Below are 23,257 nucleotides of genomic sequence, written 5' to 3' on the forward strand. Positions count from 1 at the left end.
TCCCTCTCATCTGGTCGATCTACTTTGATGGAGTTTTTCCTCTCATCTGGTCGATCTGCTATGAATTAATTGCTTATTAGTTACTATTATAGATGTTATTTGTGGTTTTATAATGACTTGAGAGTATTATTTGTGTTTTTATAATCACTTTATGAATATGATACCAGTATGCATACCCCTATCGGTGCTTCATAGTAGAGCTGTAATTCTGGTGAAATTTGTATGCTCTTGGCTTGGAAATTGATTTTTCATTGTGATTGCTTTTTGAAAATCACGGAAGTTTCTTTGAATTATTGCTTAAATGAGAATGATAAATTTGGAGACCCTAAGAAGGATGGTGATTAGTGTGGTTGGATTCATTTTGTTTCACTCAGTGAACTATATTTTGAAAATTTTGACATGTAGAAGAGTAGTAGCCATGTATATGCTTGCATGGTTGTTATCAAAGAAATTATATTGTCAGCCCTTGTTTTTGAATGGCGGAGAACTTTTAAACTTTGCAGCTAATTTTGATGACTTCATCTTCCAATAATTAGATTTCAGCAGATTACTATGACTATTTCCATTATTAGTAAATATGGTTTTTGTTTGTCGGCTTTTTATTGTTTCTTGAGGTGCACTGTGATGCATACAAAGGTGTCTTGCTTTACCTATTTGTGTAAGGAACATAATGTCATGTTTCTCTTTGAGATGATATGTTCATAGTTGCAAATGTTAAGTCCATCCTTTTGTTTTAGCTGTAATTCTTACATAGATGTTTCCGCAGGATTTGTCAGCTGTGATGGAAGAAGAAGCTAGTATTATCCCAAGTAATGAAATGCAAAATGGTGGTTCTATGCAAGCCCAATCCGTCATATATAATTCTAAGGTTTTCAGTTTGCATAGGATCTTTACATTTTGTTGTGATGTGGGTGTAAATCAAAAGCAATTCTTCTGTTATTTATATTTTATTTTTATGGAGTTGACATTTGTAAAAAAAAAACCAAAATTTCACATTGCAATTTATATTTTTTTAGACATCCTTTAAGTTATTGGAGCTTATTTACAATGTAAAGTAGGTCAAAGAACTAATTGTTAAATTGTAACCTTTGCAGAAATTTCAAGATGATCTACACACAGCAGGAATCCAAATCAAGCAGCATGAGGATAACTTGAAATTTTTGAAAAGTCAACGAAACAAATTAGAAGACTCAATACTTGATCTGTAAGGTATGCTAAATTTTATCTTTTGTGCCTCTTCTAGAGGATTAGTTCTTCTTGAAGATTACTCAGCTAAGAAGTATTTGCATGTGCAGTTCACTTGGATACAAGCACATCTAGGAACAAATTTATGTTGTGTAGTGTAATGGTTTTTAATTTAAGCATGGTAGCTACCGAACAAATTCAACGGAGTCACCTGTTTTTAATTGTTGGCCATTAATTCTTGGTTCTCCAAGTGCTTTAAGTACTGTGGTAGCAATGTTTAGATGTGTCATTCATATACACTGTCTCCTTCAATGTTTTAGTTAATTTAATTAGACAAAATATTTCAGTAAAGTTTTTGCTGATATAAACAGAAAATGATGTTGTTAGGAAACTGTTGTAGCTAGTGCAAATCAGAGTAAATTTATTTAGAAATTGTTATTTCAGAATTATCATTTATTTAGGAAGTCTTAGTATTAGTAGAAATAAGAGTTTATTTTCAGAACTATTATTTAGGAAGTTCTAATTCTAATAGGATAGTAGTTTATTTTTAGAATTTTTATTTAGGAAGTGTTAAATCTAATAGAATAGGAATACTAGTTTAAGTCTGCCTTTTGTGCTATTATAGAAAGGAACCATTTTATCATTGGTAAAGTACTATTTGAAAAACAAATTCAGAGGTCAGGAATTCTCATCATAGAGATCCGGGTTTCTCTCTAACGAGCTGCATTAATTAATTCTCATCATACTATCTCGAAAGAAAAAGAAGTAAGATTCACTTCCTGATTTCAAGGTTCAAGGACCCGTAATTTGATCCAAAACTCAGGAGCTTAACAAAGTGGTATTAGAGCAAGTTATGGGTGAATCAAGTAATTTGGAAAAACAGTTGAAGCCTTTTTGAGCTTCATACTGCAAAGACAGGCCAAAGGTGGAGGCCATGGTACTCCAACTAGAAACCATTGAGGAGAGTGGCAATCTAGCACAACAAGGTAGGAGACAGGGGGTGGACAGTAGAATACGACGGCAGGAGGAGGTCTGCTTCCAAAATTCTCGAAACTGGATTTCCTAAGTTTGATGGGTCGTATGATCCATTGAGCTTGTTGGTTGCATATGTGTGAGCATTTTTGTAAGCATCAACACACTGTTGAAAGGCACAATAGTGGTCGAAGTAGAGTTGCATAAATCTGCTAAATTACCAAGGCTATATGAAAAAAGAGAAATTATCAAGATGGGACTGCTGGCCAGCAGTGGAAGGACCGTTTAGAGAAACGAAAGACTAAGGGGATTTGTTATAATTATTACTAATCGTATACATGAGGACATCAGTATAAAAGATATCACTAGAACCAGTTGATGAAGATCCTATCACCAACTGATGCTTTGGTGAAGTAGCTCCGGTTATCATCTTTGTGCATGAGATCACACTTATTTTTGTAGGGGAAGGCAATGTTAAAACTGTTGTAGCTAGTCTATATCATAATAAATCGTTATTTTGATTAGGTTTAGGACTTACTAGTTTCATAATTGTTATTTATTTAGGAAGTCTTAGTCCTTGAGGAGTCGGAATTTATTATCAGAATTGTTATTTAGGAAGTTTTAATTCTAATAGGTGTATGGTTTTATTTTCAGAATTTTTATTTAGGAAGTTTTAATTCTAATAGGGGTATGGTTTTTTTTCAGAATTTTTATTTAGGAAGTTTGAATTATAATATGAGCAGGAGTTCCAGTTCAAGTCTGCCTTTTGTACTCTTATAAGTTATAACAGGGAAGTGTTTATCATTAATAAAGTAAGCATCATTTGAAAAACAAATTCAGAGGTCACGAAATTAATTCTCATTATAGGTAAGCTAGGTCGAAAAAGAAAAGAAGATTTACTTCTTGATTTCATAGTCAAGGACCCGTAACTCAATCCAAAGCTCAGAACTTATAGTGTGAGCAGTTTTTTTATCTCAACTTCCAGTCAGTGTTTCCGAATGGAAGGATTTACTTTTAGATGCTAGAATTGTTTGGAGATTTTATCTGTATAATCATTTGTGATGCATAATATCTCTTTTTCCATTTTCATTTTTTGCTACTGACAAGTTTCCTTTCAGTTATTCTTGGTAATTATCACTCTGCAAGACCTCCTAGTGGTGAAAGTGAAAGCCATTCCTCCAATCAGAGTGAGGCAGAAATAGTAAAGCAGATTCTGCAGCATGAAACTTCTGCTGCAGGCATTCTGTGTCAGCTGACAATGCGCCATGGTACTCATGCACCTCAACTCGCATTCACTAAGGATGTGCTTGGTATTGTTGCTACTCTGGGCAAGGTGGATGATGATAATCTTAGCAGGTTCGTTTGAAGTTGCATGTTATCTGCTATTGATATTTACTATCTATCTAACATGTAGATTCTTCCTCTTCTATGAAATAAGTCTTATGATTAGTTTCCTTGCTAATATAGCAAACTGTTCCTGGTTCTAATGTAGTCAGTTAATTTATGTACTCCACAATTCCAAGAGCTCTTATTATTTTCAATCAGTGAAATGCCTCCGTACTTACTACCTCACTGATCTTTGCTTTAAAGAGCTGGATGATAATGCACTTGTTGGTTATCTGCAATATTTTCAATCTACTTTTACTTATTCTTTCTTAATTGCAGGCTTCTTTCAGAGTACTTAGGAGTAGAGACAATGTTAGGAATTGTTTGCAAGACTTACGAAGGTGTTAAAGCTCTTGAAACTTATAACAAGGAAGGCCATATAAATAGTGATTCTGGAATTCGAGGCTTTGGTACTACTATTGGACGGACTCTGGATGGTCGGTTTCTTGTCATTTGTCTCGAAAATTTAAGGCATGTATCTCTTTCTTTTCTTTATTGTTGTTTGGAATTAAGCTCTTGAATTACAAACTTTTTTTCCTTTGTAGACCTTACTGTGGTGAATTTGTGGATGATGACCCTCAAAGAAGGCTTGATCTTCTACGGCCAAAATTGCCTAATGGCGAGTGCCCACCTGGATTTATTGGTTTCGCTGTTAACATGATCCATGTGGATTACATGAATTTGTTGTATGTATCTGATATCTATGGCCTCAGAGAGACTCTATTTTACAGCCTCTTTTCTCGCCTGCAAGTTTACAAAAGTAGGGAGGAGATGCTACTTGCTCTTCCACTTATAAGTGATGGAGCAATTTCACTAGATGGTGGGATTATTAAGCCTAATGGTTTCTTTTCCTTGGGGAATCGGTAAGTATTTTGCTTTTATTATTGACATGAAATTGTCTTCCAATCGGATCTAATGGTGAATTTCATTGGTTTACAGCATCTCCTTTTGTGGTATTTCGGAATTTGCTTTCTGCATGTAGGTAGTTTAAATGCACTAAGAAAGAAATGTCTTTCTGAATCGTGATAGATTGTAGAATTATGTATGTGCTATAATTCGATTATAATAGGCCAACTATAGGGTTCATAGCATTAGCCTCTGACCTTCCAAATTCAACTCATGATATTTGGTGCATGGATTTTTCTTCCCCCAATTTTTGTACAACTATCATACAAAAGAAAAGAAATATGTATTTTGTCTAGAATGGTCGATTCAAAGGGTGAGCCTTGGCGCAACGGTAAACATTGTTATTGTTGTGTGACCGAGAGGTCACTGGTTCAAGTCTTAGGAGCGACCTCTTGCCAAAAAAATTGGCAGGGGAAGGCTTTCCCCAGTTGACCCTTGTGATGGGATCCCTCTCCAGACCCTCGCTTAGCTACATGGAAACTGAGAATCAACTCAAACAGAAGACATGGGAAAAGGAGAAGTTGACAGAGGATTTAAAGCGAGAGCAAATGCTGTTGAATTCTGCAAGATTCAATTTTGAGAGAAAGAAGGAAGAGTTTGTTAAGTTTCTCTCACAAACCTCTGCAAACACAGCTCAGGTATTGCACTGAACACATCTTAATTGAGTTGGATTGGAGTTGTATTTTGCAGATTTCAACAGCATTTGCTCTGGCTTCAGATGCAGGGAGGACAGGATAGGTTCAACCCTAGATGATATTGGAAGGGGGAATCAAATCCTTATCAGGATAGCAACTCGGAAAAGTCTTCTATTCCATTATCGTTTTTGAATGGGCTACAAAATTCTTTTCGTGAAAACGGCAGCTTATTCAGTTAACAGGAGCAATTGGTTTTGTGAAGTCAATGGTTTGAAATAATCCTTTTCGATCTGTGGTGTGCAGTAAGGACGTGTTCCTATTAGGAGTAGCAAATCTGCCATTTTTTTCCTTTTAGTTTTAAACCATTCCGAGTAGAAGTGGGTAAATTTAGTAACTTCTGGACTCTTAAAATCTTCATAATCAATGTTTTTAACTGACTTTTTGTATTGACTGAGTTGGAGTTGTTTAAAAATGTTCTGCACTTCAAGTAGGAGCAACTTTTACAAGTTCTTTCATAAACCCTGAAGTTTTTGCATTATGTGAAATTATTATGGGTTTTTCTTTTTGCATACTTTTTGATTAATTTGGATAAATAATTTACTAGTTTCTATGTTCTTATATATTAAGCTAGTCTGTTTTTGGAAATAATTGTCTAATCATTAAGTTTTTGTTTCTATCAATTCTTTAAAATTAATAGTCAAAATAGATTAAATTAAATTTGAAGTGACAACTCTTTATCCTATTTTATAAAATTAAAACATCTATGTTTTTATTTTGGAACATAGTCATAATTTATAGGGATAAGGTGCCAAAATGGGCCTAAGGTTTTTGGGGAAGTACCAATTAAGGCTCAACTTTTAAAATAGTACCAATATATATAGGCTTAACGCTTACAACATAATATCAATTTAGACTTAACGTTTATAATATAGCATAAATTTAGGCTTCACGTACAAAATAGCATCAATATAGACTTAACGTTTACAAAATAATACGAATTTAAACTTAACGTTTATAAAATACAGTAAAACCTCTATATAGGAATACTCTATATAGGAATAACCTCTATTTTGTTATAAAAAAAACTCGGTCCCAACTTGGGCTCGGTTATAAATAGGAATAACCTCCCAAATGTTATTTGTTATACACTTTTCAAGTCCCACCTTTAGAAACTATGCCTCTATATAGTAATATATATTAAGAATTCAAACTAAAATATAAAATATTAAAAAAAACTATTGAAATTATCTATGAGTGGGAAACACCCTATTATTATTTAGGAAATATATTATTGATTGATTTGTATTAGGCATAATTATAGGGCTTGATTATAGGCATAATTATAAGGCTTGATTTTGAAAACTTAGGAATAATTATAAGGCTATAATTTTTGTAAACTTTTGGGTATTGATTATAGACATAATTATAGGCATAATTATACCAACCTCTATTTAGTAATAACCTCCCAATTGTTATATAAATAGTCTGGTCCCAAGTGTATTCCTATATAGAGGTTTTACTGTATATACAATTTAAGCTAAACATCATAATTAAATTAATCATATTAAATTTATTTTCCTATTAACTTTATATGTTATCATTTTATTTAGTTCTATATTTTTATTTATTATAATACAATTAATTAGTATTTTTGCCCACTAAGATCTTATATTTGTTTTTCATCAATGATTCCATGAATATTAAATTTCACTGCTCATGTAATATATGCAAACTAAAAGTAATTGAATATCCACAATATTTCGAAATATTGTGGATATTCAATTTGGTAGTCATGGAATCATTGATGAAAAACAAATATTTAAGCTTTTGCTTGTCCTCAAGCAAATTAAATCCGAAAACAAAGCTAGAAGACCAGGCACTCAAATAAATCAACAATGAGACATGATTCATTTCAAGTAACAATGTAGAAGATCATAATTTTGAGCCGTCTGAAACATGATAAACACCTTGAGTAACTAAACGATTTTTGAATTTATAATTTTGGCCATTAGTGAGACATTTTTCAAATAGTTGATACTTAATGAACTCGTTAAACACCTCAGAGAGGATTCACTCTTTACGCTCAAGTGTTCCGGGTAAGGTGTTTTCTCTAAATTTTTCAACACAAGTGATAACTATCGTGGGCTTGCACGGTCATCCAACCTCTACCACTATGCCTCCTTACTAGGATTTGATCGAAATGACTTAATTGTGCTGTAATGAAGGGTTAAGGTTTGGTGTGATTATGATGGAAATGAGGCTTAAGAATCTTAATGAGTTTCTAAAATGTTAAGTCACTATTGGGTAGTTGAGAGCATTTATTTATTTCTTTCTTTTCTTTTCTGCCCCTTTTTTCTCAAAAATTTTGAATAAGCTTTTTTTTTGGAATGTGAGAATTGTATTCCTAGGGGGTAATGTGTGTAAGCCAAAGAATGTATATGTTTTCACTACTAGAAAACTGTCGAACAGTGACGGAAAATTCCGTTAGAAATCGCCTATTTCCGTCACTAAATCTTTTTAGAGACGGAATTTGTGACGGATCAAAACCGTGGTTATATCGATCGACGCAGATTTTGCTTACGTTTGTAGTGACGGATTTTTGTGATGGACTGGAGACGGAATTCCGTTACCCAATGAGACGAAATTCGTGACGGAAATAAACGTTAAAAAATCCTCACGTATTTACTGACGTTTTTCCGTCACAATGTTATTACGAAATACAATGACGGAAACAAACGTCTCAATCTTTACTCCGTCAATATAAACAATATACTGACGGAATTCCGTCTCAATCTAATGTTTTAAAAAAAATTTATTTTTTAATACAAAATAATACATTTAAATGAATATTCATTTTATAATTCATTTCAGCACTGTGTGCTCATAATCAAGTGCAAATTCAAGGTGGTGAAAACAATTGTACAAAACAATGAATAAGAACCAAGCTAAATTTGTGCATAATGTTTGCATTTTGCAAGGGTTGAACTGTAGATATTAGTATACAGATTCAAAAACTTCCCCCAAAATGTATAGTAGATATAATGCAAAAGTGAGAAGTACACATTTTTTTTAATATTTGAGGTATTGACCTTGTCATTTAGAGAGTTTACAAACAACCTCACATCCACTTGTTCTCTCAAAACACAATTTTGCTTCATTGATTCATTTGTTGCACGAACAGCCCTCCACTTGTTCCCTCAAAAGACAATTTTGCTTCATAGATTCATTTGTTGCACGAACAGCCCTGCATGAATTCATGACATCTTGAATAATCTCTTTATATAAGCTTTAACAAAATTGTCACATTCCATAGAAAAATAAATCTGTCAAATAATATAAGACAAAAGTGCATATATTAACTCTATATCCAAAGCATGCTATATTTTTGAAACATGGGAAGATCTTTTTGTTAACTAGGTCTAATAATTGATAAAAGAAAAAAATACAGAAGGCAAACAACTCCTTAGAGAAGGCTTATCTCGATATCATTTCGAGAAAGGCATAAAGCATTATTTAGCACTCGACTTATCCAAAATTTGTGCATTTAACTTCTGGCCTATTATTTGGTCACATATGGCCCTTCAGCTATCCCAATTAATCATTTTTCGGCGGTTTTGGATGGAAAGTTTACTCTGCTAAAATCTGTTAGACATGTGGCAGCTAGTAATGACATGACAAATAAAAAATAAAAAATGTCATGTAGATATGCTAATGGGAAAATTTATATAATTTGAAAAATCGGGCTCAAATGCACAAATTTTGAATAAGTCGGGAGCTAAATAGTGTTTTATGCCTTTCGAGAAATTAGTAATCTTTCAAATAGAGAGAATGATATTATAAACATTATTCAAGAACAAAAAAGAATTGCATAACTTCGCATCATTTATTTTATTAACTACTCGGACTAAGAAATACTTGCTTAAAGGGGAATATATACATTAAGAACCCAATTAAATCAATCCCACCTATCTATATGTTAGTTATTATAATAATAATAAAAATTACCACTTGCATAACATTAATTTTTTTCTTGCTTCATTTATTCAATGGTAAGGTTGCACAGCCACCATGTAAATTGGTACAAGTTCAAAAGGTAGAAACAAACTCTTTCCATTTGATGAGGACACAAGTAATCCATTAAACAAGGTAACATTTCAAAGATTAGTAGGAAAGTTGATTTATCTACACATACAAGGCCAGACATCAGTTTTGCAATAAGTTACATTAGTCAGTTGATGCATTCTCTGACCTGGTAACACTTTTGGGATAGTCAGAACAGGAAGATTATTCACAGTCGGGACGTTGTTTTCAACGAGCAGATGATGTACAAGGATAGTCTGGGAGCATCTGGTACTGCTGATTCAGAACCTGAGGTCGTGGACCTAGACATCATGAATTCTAGTGGGAGCAAGGAGGTAGTTTTTGAGGAAGAAAAATAAGAACCCCAAACTCCAGCAGTTACACTATGCAGATCCACTAGAGAGCGTAGAGCACCTGACAGGTTCACGCCCACAAGCAACTACATGCTGCTGACAGATAGTGGTGAACCAGAAAGCTACTTGGAGGCATCTTGTGGAGAGGATGCGAACAAGTGGAGGCTTGCAGTAGATGATGAGATGGATTCCTTGATGACCAATGGCACATGGGAACTTGTTGAGCTTCCAAAGGGTAAGAAGGCTCTCCAGAATAGGTGGATTTTCAGAATCAAAGAGGAGGCTGATGGTAGCAAGTGCTACAAGGCAAGGCTGGTCGTGAAAGGTTTTCAGTAGAGGTACGGTATAGATTACACTGACGTTTTTACTCTAGAGGTGAAGCTGACTACTATTCATTTAGTGTTGAGTATGGTAGCTGATGCGCGAATTCTAGTAGTGTCCTTTTTAATGACGAAATGTATATTACGATGATTGCGCTATGACTATGGATGTGGTCTTTCTAAGTGCTTTGTATCTACTAGACGTCACTACTTAGGGGCAAGTGTACCCCGTCGTATCAAGTAATAATCCGGTTAAGACCGGGTATCGAATCCACAGGATTTATAACTGCAAGTATTAAACGACTCGGTTTTATACGTTATTTAAGCGGTGAATAATTTGAGGTTGATATGGGGCCCAACTACAAACTACTCCTGACTACGTGTGAGGCGAATTTATATAACGAAACTCTATGAAGTGATATGAATGCGATAAGTTATAATTATGACAAATAATGACTTCTAATGTTTATACGGTTGATGGTTTGCTCTTGCAAAGACGACTACGTGTAGAGTAACCGACCCGTGAAGTACTTAGACTACGTGGTTCCTAGTCAAGGCGTGTCTAATACTTGGGACCAGAAATTAGGGCCCGTAAGTTCTGTGGCTTGTCAATTCCTACGATTTCCGGTTTGTCACTTCCGGTAAGGCAACACCTATATGAATCCCTAAAAATAGCCCGAATGGCGTCGGAAGTCGCGTTCTCCTACACAACAATCAATTATGAATATCAAAACAAGTAACAAACATCAATCATATATATAGAAAAGAAGATTATGAATCATAAATTATAAATATGGAGAATGTAAATGTGAATTACAACCAAGCCTAGTACATAGGATGAGTTCAAGCTAATTAGCAAGTAAAAAGGGAAGAATCCACCCTCAGAACTAGCTAACCGGACTCAAAAGCCGTCTCTTAGGACTTGGATGGTGGAGCTTTCGAGCTTGGTGCACGGAAGTGGAGCGGGACTTTGATGGAATGTCGGAATCGACGAACATGCTCTCAAGATGGAAGAGTTTGGCTATACAAAGCCTAAAAACAAAATCTAAACTACAAATAACAAGAATTACAAGACTTAAGGTGTATGGTCTAAGGTCTAAGTGTCTAGTTTTTTTTCAATGAGTGCTAGTCACTCTTATTTATAGATCAAGCTAGGGGCAAGATTGTAATTCCACAAGGTGCAAGCATAGAGGAACATAATTTTGTGAAGAAATCCCATAATACGCCCCGCGTATGGTGGTGTACGCTCTGCCTGTATGCCCATTCCGTCAGAAATTTCCTGCATATGGACCAATTTCGGATCTTGTTGTCTCAAACATGCCCCGCATAGAATGGACTGCGCCTTGCATGTTTGAGTCTCTGACTTTTTATTGCTTGATTTGGTCCTTTTACGCCGTGCGTGGCTTGAGGCACACCCTGCGTAAATGAGTCTCTGAACTTTTTGTGTTGAAGAATTTCCTTACACGCCCCGCGTGTAAGGTAGTATGCCCTGCGTAGAGATAGTTGACTCAGGGAGACCATGCAGTCTGAATTTCAGGATTAGGCCAATCATTTCTGACATGTGCCATACGCCTCGCGTAAGTTGGCATACGCCTCACGTATGCTGACTAGATTCCGCGTGGTGTCTGTGGATAGGGCAATCATTTCTGACTTTATATTTCACGCCCCGCGTATGGATGATGCGCCTCGTGCATTTGAATGGATTTTCACTCCTTGCTCGTACCTGAAATACAAATCTCGGGGCCGAGTTAGCTTGACGTTTTTATTTCCTAAATTACTAAAAGATAAGGGAAATTAACTGAAAGCATGGAATTTATTTTTATTCCGTTATTTTATTAAAACATTCTATTTTTGTAATTAAACCTATTTATTTCTTCTAAAATCAACCCGTAAATTACGCTAAAAGATAGGGGTAAAATACCCCTATCAGTAGCTGCAGAAGATTTGGAGCTGCAGCAAATGGATGCAAAAACGGTATTTCTTCATGGGGACTTAGATGAAGACATCTACATGAAGCAACCTCAGGGCTATGAGTCTGATAATGCCAAGCTCGTGTGCAAGTTGAACAAGAGCTTGTATGGTCTGAAACAAGCTCCAAGACAGTGGTACAAGAAATTTGACGGATTCATGCATGGAATTAAGTTCGTGAGGAGTGAAGCTGATCATTATTGTTACTTCAGGAAACTGGATGAGGGATACATCATTTTACTATTATATGTTGATGATATGCTGATTGTAGGGTCGAGTGCTCGAGAAGTGAGAAAACTGAAGAAGCAGTTATCTGAGCGGTTTGCTATGAAAGATCTCGGAGAAGCTAAGCAGATTATAGGTATGAGGATTGAAAGAGATAGGAAGGCTGGAAAGTTGCATCTCTCAAAAGCTGAGTATATCAAGAAGGTCTTGAAGAGATTCGGCATGCAAGATGCCAAGCCAACCAAGGTTCCTTTTGGTAGCCATTTCAAGCTATCTAAATAGGACTCACCTAAGAACATATAAGAGCGAGCCTAGATGGAGATAACTCTATATGCCTCAGCAATTGGCAGCTTGATGTATGCAATGGTGTGCATAAGGCCGAATATTGCACATGTTGTGAGAGTTGTTAGTCGCTTCATGGGAGACCCTGGTAAGAAGCATTGGGAAGCAGTAAAGTGGATTCAAAGATACTTGAAGGGAACCGCTGAACAAGCTTTGTGTTTTGAGGGTAAGGAAGTTATGTTGGCAGGATATGTGGATGCAGATTTGGCATCTAGTGACCTTGACAAGAGAAGAAGTACAACCGGATATGTCTTCACATAAGGTGGTAATGCAGTCTCTTAGGCTTCAAAGCTGCAGAAGGTGGTGGCTTTGTCTACTACAGAAGCTGAGTATGTTGCAGTGACTGAGGCTAGTAAGGAGATGATATGGTTGTAGAATTTCTTGCGTGAGTTGGGAAAGGAGCAGAAGGATCCTATTCTGTACAACGACAGTCAGAGTGCCATGCATTTGGCGAAGAATCCCGCATTTCACTCAAGGACAAAGACATTATAGTTGATGAAGATTCTAGGCACAGAAAATCGTGCAGACATGTTGACTAAGGTTGTAACCTTAGAGAAGCTGAAGCTTTGTATGGCTTCAGCTGGCCTTGGAAACTAAGTTGAAGGCATGACACTACCACCAGATGACGGATTTAGTCTTCGGGTGGGAGATTGTTGGGCTTTAGAGACTAATAGATAGGCCCAACTTCAGCGATGGGCCCAACTTCAGAGATCCAACTTGGGCGATTAGGGTTTCTTGAGGAGTATAAATACAACCTCTTTTTTTTTGTAAATCTTGAAAATCATAGTAAATATCCTGGCTTGGTAATGCCCCTAGATGTAGTCATTCATATTGAGTGGCGAACTGGGTAAATAATTCTTGTGTGTTTGTTTGTGTTTCGTTTATCGTAATTGCATTAGTTCCTAACACTTATATCCACGTGATGTATACTATATATCCTCATGTTTTTTTATCTCACTCTTTGTTAATGTTACCTATATGTATGGAGTTGTACTTGGACTTAATATATATAGACCTCTTTTCGAATTATAAAACATCTAATGTAAATCTAGAGGTAAAAGGAGTCGTCATGGAGGGTGACCCATGACTTACTCATGGTTGGAGTACCTGCCAGACTTATGATTGATATGTCAGTTTTGGGTAGGGAAAAATTATATTAGGTAGAGCTGGTTCCAATTTTTGGAGGTTTTAGGAAGTGCTTAATTACACTGCAGGCAAACTGCATCAATAGGGGCAGAGATAAAAGAAAATTTCTAAGAGGGTCCAATGAGACGTGTGTTTAAAACCGAAGTAACTTTGGATTGAGGTATCATTTTCTTACAGGAGAACATGATTTATAGAGACGGTTCACTTGACGCACGATCTGTTTAACAATATGGAGTAATGCTTAGTTCACAAGGAAAAAATAATGAAACGAGAAGCACAAAGACAAGGATAGAGATACAGATACAGCTAAAAATAAGACTTCTGATGAGAAAAAAAACTTGAAAGCGTGCAAGGTTATATAATGGAGTAAAGCTTACTTCAAACATCCAACAAAAGAGTGACAACAAGGACAATAATTCTTTGCACCGCTAATAACATATGTACAATCATAATTTCATAAAAATTAACCAAAATATAAACACTACTTGTTATACGCTAACTCACTTACCATTTTCAACCAATTCTCAAACCTTCAAGATAAAGTTTGTCCCAAGCAATCTAAGTATTTTTAGCAATATTCTTCTTGAAATGTGTTTTTTGTGAACAATGATTTTGTCTCTATTCCACAAACTATATGACAATTTTAGTTATGGTCCCATTAAAAAAATTCTGACACTAGGACTCTAAAACTCGCAAGAGACATAGAGACTGTGTTTGTTGGACAATAAAGAATGAGCTACCTAGTTGTTAAGATTGAAGATACTAATCAAGTGATTGACAAGATTAAGGAATAAGTAGTTTTTATGGCTCCAACATGTTTTGACTTGTAGGGTCTCATTTTTAGTTTAACTATAGACATTTACCATGACATTTTTATTTATATTTAACTCAAAATATCTAAAAGATGTAATTTGGTACTAAGGATCCTGTCTGTTAAAATATTATGGTAACATTGCATCCTTTATTTTCTTTATTAAATTAAAGCTGATTCTATAATAATACTTTTTCGTTTTAAATCTTATAGATATAAGGATCTGGGTATGCAATTCAACCTGCTTTTTACAAGTATCTTATCCGAAGTATTAAACTTTCAATTCATGTGTTGTAGAAATTAAGCTGGTTTTGGACTTTGATGATACTAGATTAGATTAGATATTTAACGAAAAATATAGAAAATTAACTAAAATGTTGACTTTATTTGACTGAGTTGGTCGAAATTGGAAAAAAGCAACTAAAAGTTCGATCTAATTATGAATCTTTTTTTTTCAAATATTGTGTCCAGTTTAGTATCTTTAGGATCCGTGCTCAACCCTAGTAGAAATTGCAAAATATGTTTCTAGAGTAAGAAAATTTAGTGAAAGATTCATAGCATTCTAGACTGATGACTAAATGAATTTGGCCATTAATCATTTGGTTATTCAAAGTTAGGTCTACACTGATTAAAATCCGAGGGTAAAGATTCAGAGCATTCTAAGGCTTATATATCCTCATGTTTTTTTAGCTCACTCTTTGTTAATGTTATCTATGTGTATGGAGTTGTATTTGGACTTAATATATATAAACCTCTTTTCGAATTATAAAACATCTAATGTAAATCTAGAGGTAAAAGGAGCGGTCATGGAGGGTGACCCATGACTTACTCATAGGTTGGAGTACCTGCCGACTTATGATCGATATGCCAGTTTTGGGCAGGGAAAAATTATATTCAGTAGAGCTGGTTCTAATATTTTAGAGGTTCTAGGAAGCGCTTAATTACGATGCGGTCCAACTGCATCATTAGCGACAGAGATAAAACAAAATTTGTAGGAGGGTCTGTTGCCAATGTGCCTTAGTTAATTTATTAACAGATAATGTTTTATTTAAATTATTTGAATTCAGGAGAAGTTATTCAGTTATTGCTTATGTTTAGGAGAAGTTATGGAAGTCCGTTGTAACTGATGTTTGTATTGCTGTATAAATTTCCTAAAGTTCAATAGAACTTAGTGTTGGTTCCAAACTCTTAATGTTGGTTCCAATCTCTTAAATGTTAATTACTACAAGGTCCAATGAGACAAGTGCTTAAAACCGAAGTAACCTTGGGTTGAGGTGTCATTTTCTTACATGAGAACATGATTTATAGAGACAGTCCAATTGACGTGATCTGTTCGACAATATGGAGTAAACCGTAGTTTACAAGGAAAAATAATGAAAGGGGAAGCACAAAGACAATGATGGAGATAGGGATACAGATAAGAATAAAAATAAGACTTTAGATGAGAAAAAACTTAAAAGCATTCAAGGTTATCTAATGGAGTAAAGCTTAGTTCAAACATCCAACAAAAGAGTGACAACAAGTGAGAATGATGAAAGCTGTATTTCATTAAGTGTTTGTAAAAATATAAATAGTAAAGAGGTTGGCTATAGGTAGACTTGATACAAGGATAGGATTGCTTAACAAACTAAAAGATATACAGAGATAGAATTGCTAACAAACTAAAAGATATATGCAAATCCTATATTTACGATTAACAGCAGTAACAGAAGAGATAAAATTAGACTTTGTCAACTCTTATCTCCAATATGCCCCCTCAAGACGGACAATCTGTCAGTGAGTCCGATCTTGTCTAGTAAAACATCAAGTTGTGGTCGAGATAATGGCTTTGTAAGAAAATCTGCAAGTTGATCTCCCGTTGGAACATGTGTGACCTTTAATGAACCATTTTGCACCTGTTCTCGAATAAAATAAAATGCAATGGCAAGATGCTTCATTCGGGAATGAAACACCGGATTTGCACTTAAGTGAGTGGCGCTTAAGTTGTCACAATAAATAACTTGAACTTGAGATACAGGAACTGTTGGGGTTTAGTGTCCTATAGACAATTGTTGCAGGATACAAACTTAATGTAAATGAATTGTTCTTTATATCATTTGTTTTAATGAGATATATGTTTTATAACTATATATGAAGGCAATCCCTTTTAAGCACTAAATAAAGTCTAATAAAAGGAAATCCGTAAGTTTGTTCAAAGTGATTATAAAGTGTTCATACAAGCATGAAGTGAGACAAAACTTTATAATAAACTAATAAACTTAAAACCGCCCCAAGTCGAGTGATATGTTTAGGATTGATATATCACGGTTGAGACTTGTATGTAACAATGTCTTCTGTCCGACAGAAAGCTGATCTCACAAGCTTCATATATATAGATATCTGGACAGTTACATAGATCCGATGAAACGTCGTTCATTAGGATTGGGGATCCGATTTGAGATAACAGGATGGGTAGATTCATCCTTGTCACCTGTTCATCTCATTGGTATTAATAGGTATAACTAATCCTCAGACTCAAAGGAATGTTAATTGGTCATCCTGAATTACTGAATGTGAGACTTTGATCCTGCGGTCCCACGATCCTTAACAGAGATGACTCTGGGGTGTAAACTGCAAAGGTTGGGTGTCACAGGAGGTAATTTCAGGGTAGTTATACATTGGATTGAGCATTTATCACTCCCGATTAATGGGAGATACATCCAAGGATCGCTTGTGGAAGACTCGACTCTAAATCCTTGCAAGGTGATAGCTTAAGAGTAAGAAATACAGATTTCACTTAACCTATCTATTTGAGTTGACTCGGCCTATACAAGTAAAACGAACGTCTCGCTATATGTGACTTGACATCACCCATAGTCATAAGATTCAGTTCAAGGATGTAGTTGATAAAGGATCGAATTATACCGTAACTAATATGGAAGGGTTAACGACAGAATCAACCTGTCATCTTAACGGACTATGGGGGAATGATTACAGACTTGCCAATAACATACTCAGTACATCATTCCGTTATGCAAGGATTAAATATAATTCTTGAAGAAATTAATTTAATAGTTGCATACGGCCAGAAGTAGTAAGAACCTAATGGATCACACATAAGACTTGGAACCAAAAGAGAGATGGATGTCATTAATAGATGGAAGCCCAATTGAGCCCAGTAAGGCCCATTTAAATAGAGGGGGCCGAAATTTATATATAATAAATAAGGAATTATTTTAATTCCATTAATCCTAATTTGATTAGGTTTGTGAATTAAATTAATTAAGAGATAATTAAGTTAGGAGTTTTAATTAGATTAATATACTCCTATTATTATCCAATTAGGTTATTTATTATTATCCTAGATATACTAGATATATTATAAGATAATAATTGGGAATCCTATTCCGAATTGAATTCCTATTAAGTAACCTATTCCTATCTAACTAGGGTTTAGATACAAGTTATTATATATACCCCCTTACTACATGAATTTCGACTAAGCCTTATCCCTCCCCTCTTGGTGATTTTTGAAATACTCCTTTAGAGAGAGAAAGTGAATTCGCATCCCCTAGTTCGTGGACAAGAATTCATACGGCTTCCATCGATCGATTAATCTCATCTATCTTTCTTTCTCTTTGATCTTGTGTTGGTTAATTAGAGGCAATCTATTTTGGTTGCATCTCATACGATTGATTCTAACTTAACCTCACCATGTTACACTTCGTGCTTGGGAACTCGAAGAAGAATTGTGGGCGCTTCTTTAACAACGGTAGATTATTCTTCAAAAGGTATTTCTTCTTATCCCTCTTTATATGAAATAACGATTAACGGATCCTATGGTTAAAAAGGAAGTAGGCTAAAAATTTTATATTTCCGCTGCTATACCTTAGCCTTATTTTCCTTCAGGAACATTCAATTCGGTTAACAAGTTCCTGACCCACATCAATTCTGCAGTGGTTGCTGCAACTGCTTTGTACTCGGCCTCGGTGGAGGAGCGAGCTAGGGATTTTTGCTTCTTGGAGCTCCATGAGATGGGAGTTCGGCCTAGGAACACTGTTGGTCCCTCGTAAGGTTGCAAGTATAGTTCCAAGGGGTGGGGGGGTTAGGAACTATTTAAACTTTTTTGCAATTAGGGCAGACTTCTTTTTGTAAAGAAAAAGGTTTGAACAGCGGCGCTGAGTAAACAGCAAGATACTGGCTTAGTCAATAGGTGACTAGGTCAGTTTCTTAGCTTGAGTCAGGAGATAGCACTTAGAGTCTATTCCTGAGCTCAGACGTTCAGCGCGCACAACTCAACTTGACCTCTTTACTTGGTCAGTTTTTTTGGTTATTTTAAGCAAGCAATATAAATAAGGAGTTAAAGGTAAGAAATACTTCACTCAGCAGATTTATCCAGGTTCGGCTTCTTGTAAGCCTACGTCCTGTCCCCGGAACACGTTCCGAGATTTCAAATCCTCTACTGAGCTCTTTAAAGGTAGAGCCTCAAATCTTTTACAATATCAGCGACTAAGTATGACAAGAGTACCTTCCTCTATACTTCTACTCAATCCTAATCTCTCGCTGAGTACTAAAACCGAGTACTCAGCCTCTCCTTTCTATCTCTAGAAATGATAAGTGTTTTTTCCTATACAAAGATTTGCTAAGACACTTTAGACGATTGAAACAATCACTCTAGACTTTTACACAGATATAAGAAATGTAGTGTAAGAATTTGCTTTGCTTCTTTGCTTGCAGAACTTGTAGAAATTTGGTCAGCGTAACTGCTTGATCAAGTTCTATGTTGAATGAAGCTTGTGATGGCACTATTTATAGAGACGTCTGGGCATCAGTCATTTCGAATTTCGAAATAACCGTTGGAGGGAAACGGCTATATGTCGTTGTCATCCTGACTTGCTCAGAGCTCTCGCCCAATCAGAATTGTGTATCTTCTATCCTCGGTTAGCTCAGCAGATGGTCTCTCCTTTTATGGTAAGGTCAACTGGACAGCATACTGTGTCGTCTGAACTTTGCCAAAAAAGGAAAAACTTTGTCTGGAAGTTTTCCTTCGCGAGCTGCTGTCTTGTACGTTTGTCGAGACCACTCAGCAGCTTCATCTTGAAGTTATTCCCGAAGGTCTTCTAGATCCTTCTCATGCTGAGTTGCGTTCTGTTTAGAACGGTAACGTTTTGACAAACGCGGGCCGAGTGTACTGAGTTGTTTGACTTGGGCCTTAGCTTCCGTAATAGGCTTGGGCCTTTTCATCCTTATGTCTTATAACAGTTTTAACTCAACATTGAACAAACATATTAGTAGAATAAATCAAAGCATTTAAACTTAGTGTGTTTAAGAATATGTATTTATACTTAAATAATTTTGTCAAATCAAAATTATGTGGAAAGGTGTTTCAACAAACTCCCCCATTTTGATGTTGGCAAAACTATTCAGCAAGGAACTCAGTATGAGCTCCCCCATGATAGTTGACCTAGTATAATTTAGCAAACTCCCCCGTAAGGGTTGAGCTACTGACTTAGTTTTTTTTCTTAAAACATTTAAAGGTTTAAATGAGTAAGTCTAAGGTCAGTTTTTAGATATAGGTCAGCTATTTCAACATATTCTATTTACTCAGTATTAAGCGGAAGGTTTAATCATATAGAGCGCGCTGAGTAATTTTTTATTCAATGAGTTCTTATCAGAATGTTTTATAAACACATAGGTCAATGTCAAACATGTTATCAGCATATCATTTAGTCAATAAATGTTACAAGTATTAAACATAGCTGAGTTAATTGAAGATACATAATGACTCAGTACTTAATAACATATATCATAACTCAGGATTTGAATAAGAGATGCAAATATGATATATAAATAGAAGTCAGTTACTACACATCAACACAAATAGATAAGGTAAAAAGATTTCAACTGTTTTAGCCTATACTGAGCTAGCCTATCTATGTCTTTTCTTGTGTTGCGAAGACTGACTTCGCTCATGCTGAGCTCTAGCTGCTTGCACTTTCTCCCCCGTTTTGTCAACTTCAGGGAGCTTGAATGCATCGGTTAGAACAGCTCGAGTCAGTTCCTGAGAAAGCTCCTTTAACTTATCAGCGCTTTCATTTACGCCATCAAAAATGGCAACTCCATCAGCTGATACTTCTATGGGTATTCGGAGATCAGCAGCACTGAGCATATTGACACTGTAAGCTTGAGCTTTGGCTTGCCAGATAAGAGCTTCAGAAAGGCCAGCAAACACCTGGTGAAATGTCTTTAATAGAGCTGAGTCGTAATGATGGCGTTGGAGATTGTTGTGACGAATGTGGTTAAAATATTGCTGTGCGAGAGACAACAACTCATTCTACTTCATTGCATCAGTATCCATCTCTTGCTTATTCAGATTAAGCAGCCTTATGGCCTCACCTATTTGCTCTACTGAGCACTGACTGTATGACAACATTTGCTCGTTTGTCTTCAGTTGCTCAGTGTGAAGCTGAGCAAAGAGCATTTTGAGTTCAGAGGAAGTGGCGTAGTCAGTGTTCACAGCGGACAACTTCTGGACTTGTTGATGGAGAGAGTTCAGGTGTTGAACTGTTGTCAGCTGTATCTCTGCCAACTTGGCAATTGAATCCTGTTTAGCTTGCTGAGCTTGGAAGGATAAGACAACATTCAGCAGATCCTTGAGTCCCTTAACTTCGTTGAGAAGCTGAGTGACCTGGGAAAGCTGCGTAGTCTCAAGAATTGAAGAACCAGCAGCAGGAGGAGTGGAATGTTGAAGATCTCTGATTAAGGCTTGCACTGAGTCGATGATCTTTTTGCCGGACTCAGTAGCAGCCAGATGGACATCAGTATGACCAGAAGGAAGTGGAGTGAAAGGAATACCCTGGTCAGTGACTGGAAGAGTATGCTCAATCTGCACTTGAGTTGGAGGAAATGTTGACTGATCAGCAGAGAGTTTAGTTGTGGAAGTTGTAATCCGAACACTGTCTGTACTGACGGCAGAAGGATGGGGAGTCAGCACCATGCTTGAAGAAACAGCATGAATAGTAGACGGTTCAACCTGACTGGTTGATGTGGTGGAAGTGTTAGGGTCGGCATGTTCCTGCTGAGAAGAAACATAGGCTTGTTTTTCCAATGGCGTCGAAGTTGTGGAAGTGGATTGTCGTTTGAAAAATGTGAGTTTGACAGTAGAAGGGTCCTTAGTTGTCTTGGAGAGGACAAGTTCAGGAAGAGTCGGTGGTTGCACAGGAGGTTCACTGACTATCGTCTCACTGGCCTTAACCAACTTTCGCCTTCTACGCGGTGGAGTAGCATTATGAGAAGGTTCTTCTGAGTGAGTAAGAGAGGATTCCTATTGCTCAGTATTAGGCTGGTCAGCTTGCTCTTCAACTTGATCAACAGTGTGTTGGTCAAGTACTTGCTCAACTCCTGTAGCCAACTCAGTGTCGACATGCACATCTCCACCAGCTAACCCAGTGTTAGCATCCTCAGCTTCATGTTCGCTTGCCGTTTCCTCAGAATCCTCAGCGTCATCCTGACCGCTGGCTTCTTCTTCTTCTTCTTCCTCAGTACTATCTCCATCAAGTTCTTCCTCGACTTGAGAGATGAAGTGATCATCTAGTTGGACCTCAGGCTCCTCAGACTCAGCACCTGTACCTTGACACTGGGTGAAGTGAGAATCACCCGGTACAATGAAGTCAGTCGGTATGGCTTCTAAAGGAGCCAGTGTTGAAGACTTCTGCTTCTTTTGAGGTTGCTCAGCAGCCTCCTCAGTTCCAGGCTCACCTTGCCTGGTTCTTTTCTCAGCTGACTTTCCAGCTGACTTCTGCCTCTTCGCTGGAGACTCAATGTTTTTAGAAGGAGTCTCAGCGGTTTTCCTCTTGCGGGAAGCTGGTGCCTTAGTCCTGCGCCCTTTCTTAGGCTCAGCAGTTCCCTCAGTCTGGCCAGCAGCAGCAGCAGCTTTACCTTTCTTCAAAGGCTATCCAAACTTCAGTGCCCTCAGCGAGGCAGCTGTTATCTCAGATCCTCGGAAAGATTCCTCACCTTGGAGATCAATCTTGTGGTCAATGAGGATCCTAGTAATGATTGACCCAAGCCTCAGCGTACCCGTGCTGCGTAGGAACCCAGCAACTAAGAAGACCGGCATGTTGATAGGAGTGTACGTCAGCATATGCCATATGAAGCATTGCTCGAAGTTGGTCGCTGATGTTGTACAGTTGATCTTTGGGTAAATAAAATAGGTCAGCAGGTAGTGAGCCATCTTCTGGTGCTGACCCATTGATGAGGCTGAGACTTCTCCTGAGTAGCCATCAGGTTTGCAGAAGGAGTGTATGTAGTCAGTTTTGTCTTGATCTCCTGATCTTCTCAGCCTATCTCCCTCAGTTTTCAGCTGGAGAAGATTTCCTATGTAGAGAGGGTTGATGAAGATAGTTTTGCCTCTTACCTCAGTGCACATGTAGTCAGGATTGTCACTAGCAACCTTGAGGTTGTGGTAGAACTCCCTAACTAGGTCAGGATAAGTGTCATTCCTAACCGAAAACAGCCCAGTCCATTCATTTTGTGCAATCCATTCGCAAAACGGCTGTTCGTTCTGTACGAAATGTTCCGAAACCCATCTGGAGGGCTCAACCTTCCATTCGCGTACGTTCTCAAAAACTCTGGTGTAGGTTCGAATCTTCACAGTCTTTCCTTGACCAGAAGTTTGGCCAGTTTTTCCTTTACTCGGCGTAGGGGATTTCCAGTAGGTTCATCGGAGTTGGACTTTTGGTGGCCGGCACCGGAAGTATTGTAGGAAATCTTAGTCATTCTTCGAAGATGGGAAGGTTTAGAGGAATTTTAGAGAGAAGGAGTTCAAAGCAGTTTCTTTGCCTTTAGAATTGATTAAGCGTAAAAAATAAAAGATGGGGAAATTCCCATAATTTATAGACGGAATGAACGGTGTGGATCTTAATGGAATCCATGTGTCAATTTTGCCTT

The 23,257-nt window shown here is 36.8% G+C and overlaps 1 pseudogene; it reads left to right on the top strand.

The window, feature by feature from the left end:
- The first annotated feature begins 63 nt into the window (after nt 1–63).
- LOC136223865 (protein DEFECTIVE IN MERISTEM SILENCING 3-like) lies at nt 64–5,558 on the top strand (annotated as a pseudogene).
- Nucleotides 5,559–23,257: the final 17,699 nt, after the last annotated feature.

The sequence above is a fragment of the Euphorbia lathyris genome, chromosome 3 (genome assembly GCF_963576675.1).
Source record: "Euphorbia lathyris chromosome 3, ddEupLath1.1, whole genome shotgun sequence".
Lineage (NCBI taxonomy): Eukaryota > Viridiplantae > Streptophyta > Magnoliopsida > Malpighiales > Euphorbiaceae > Euphorbia > Euphorbia lathyris.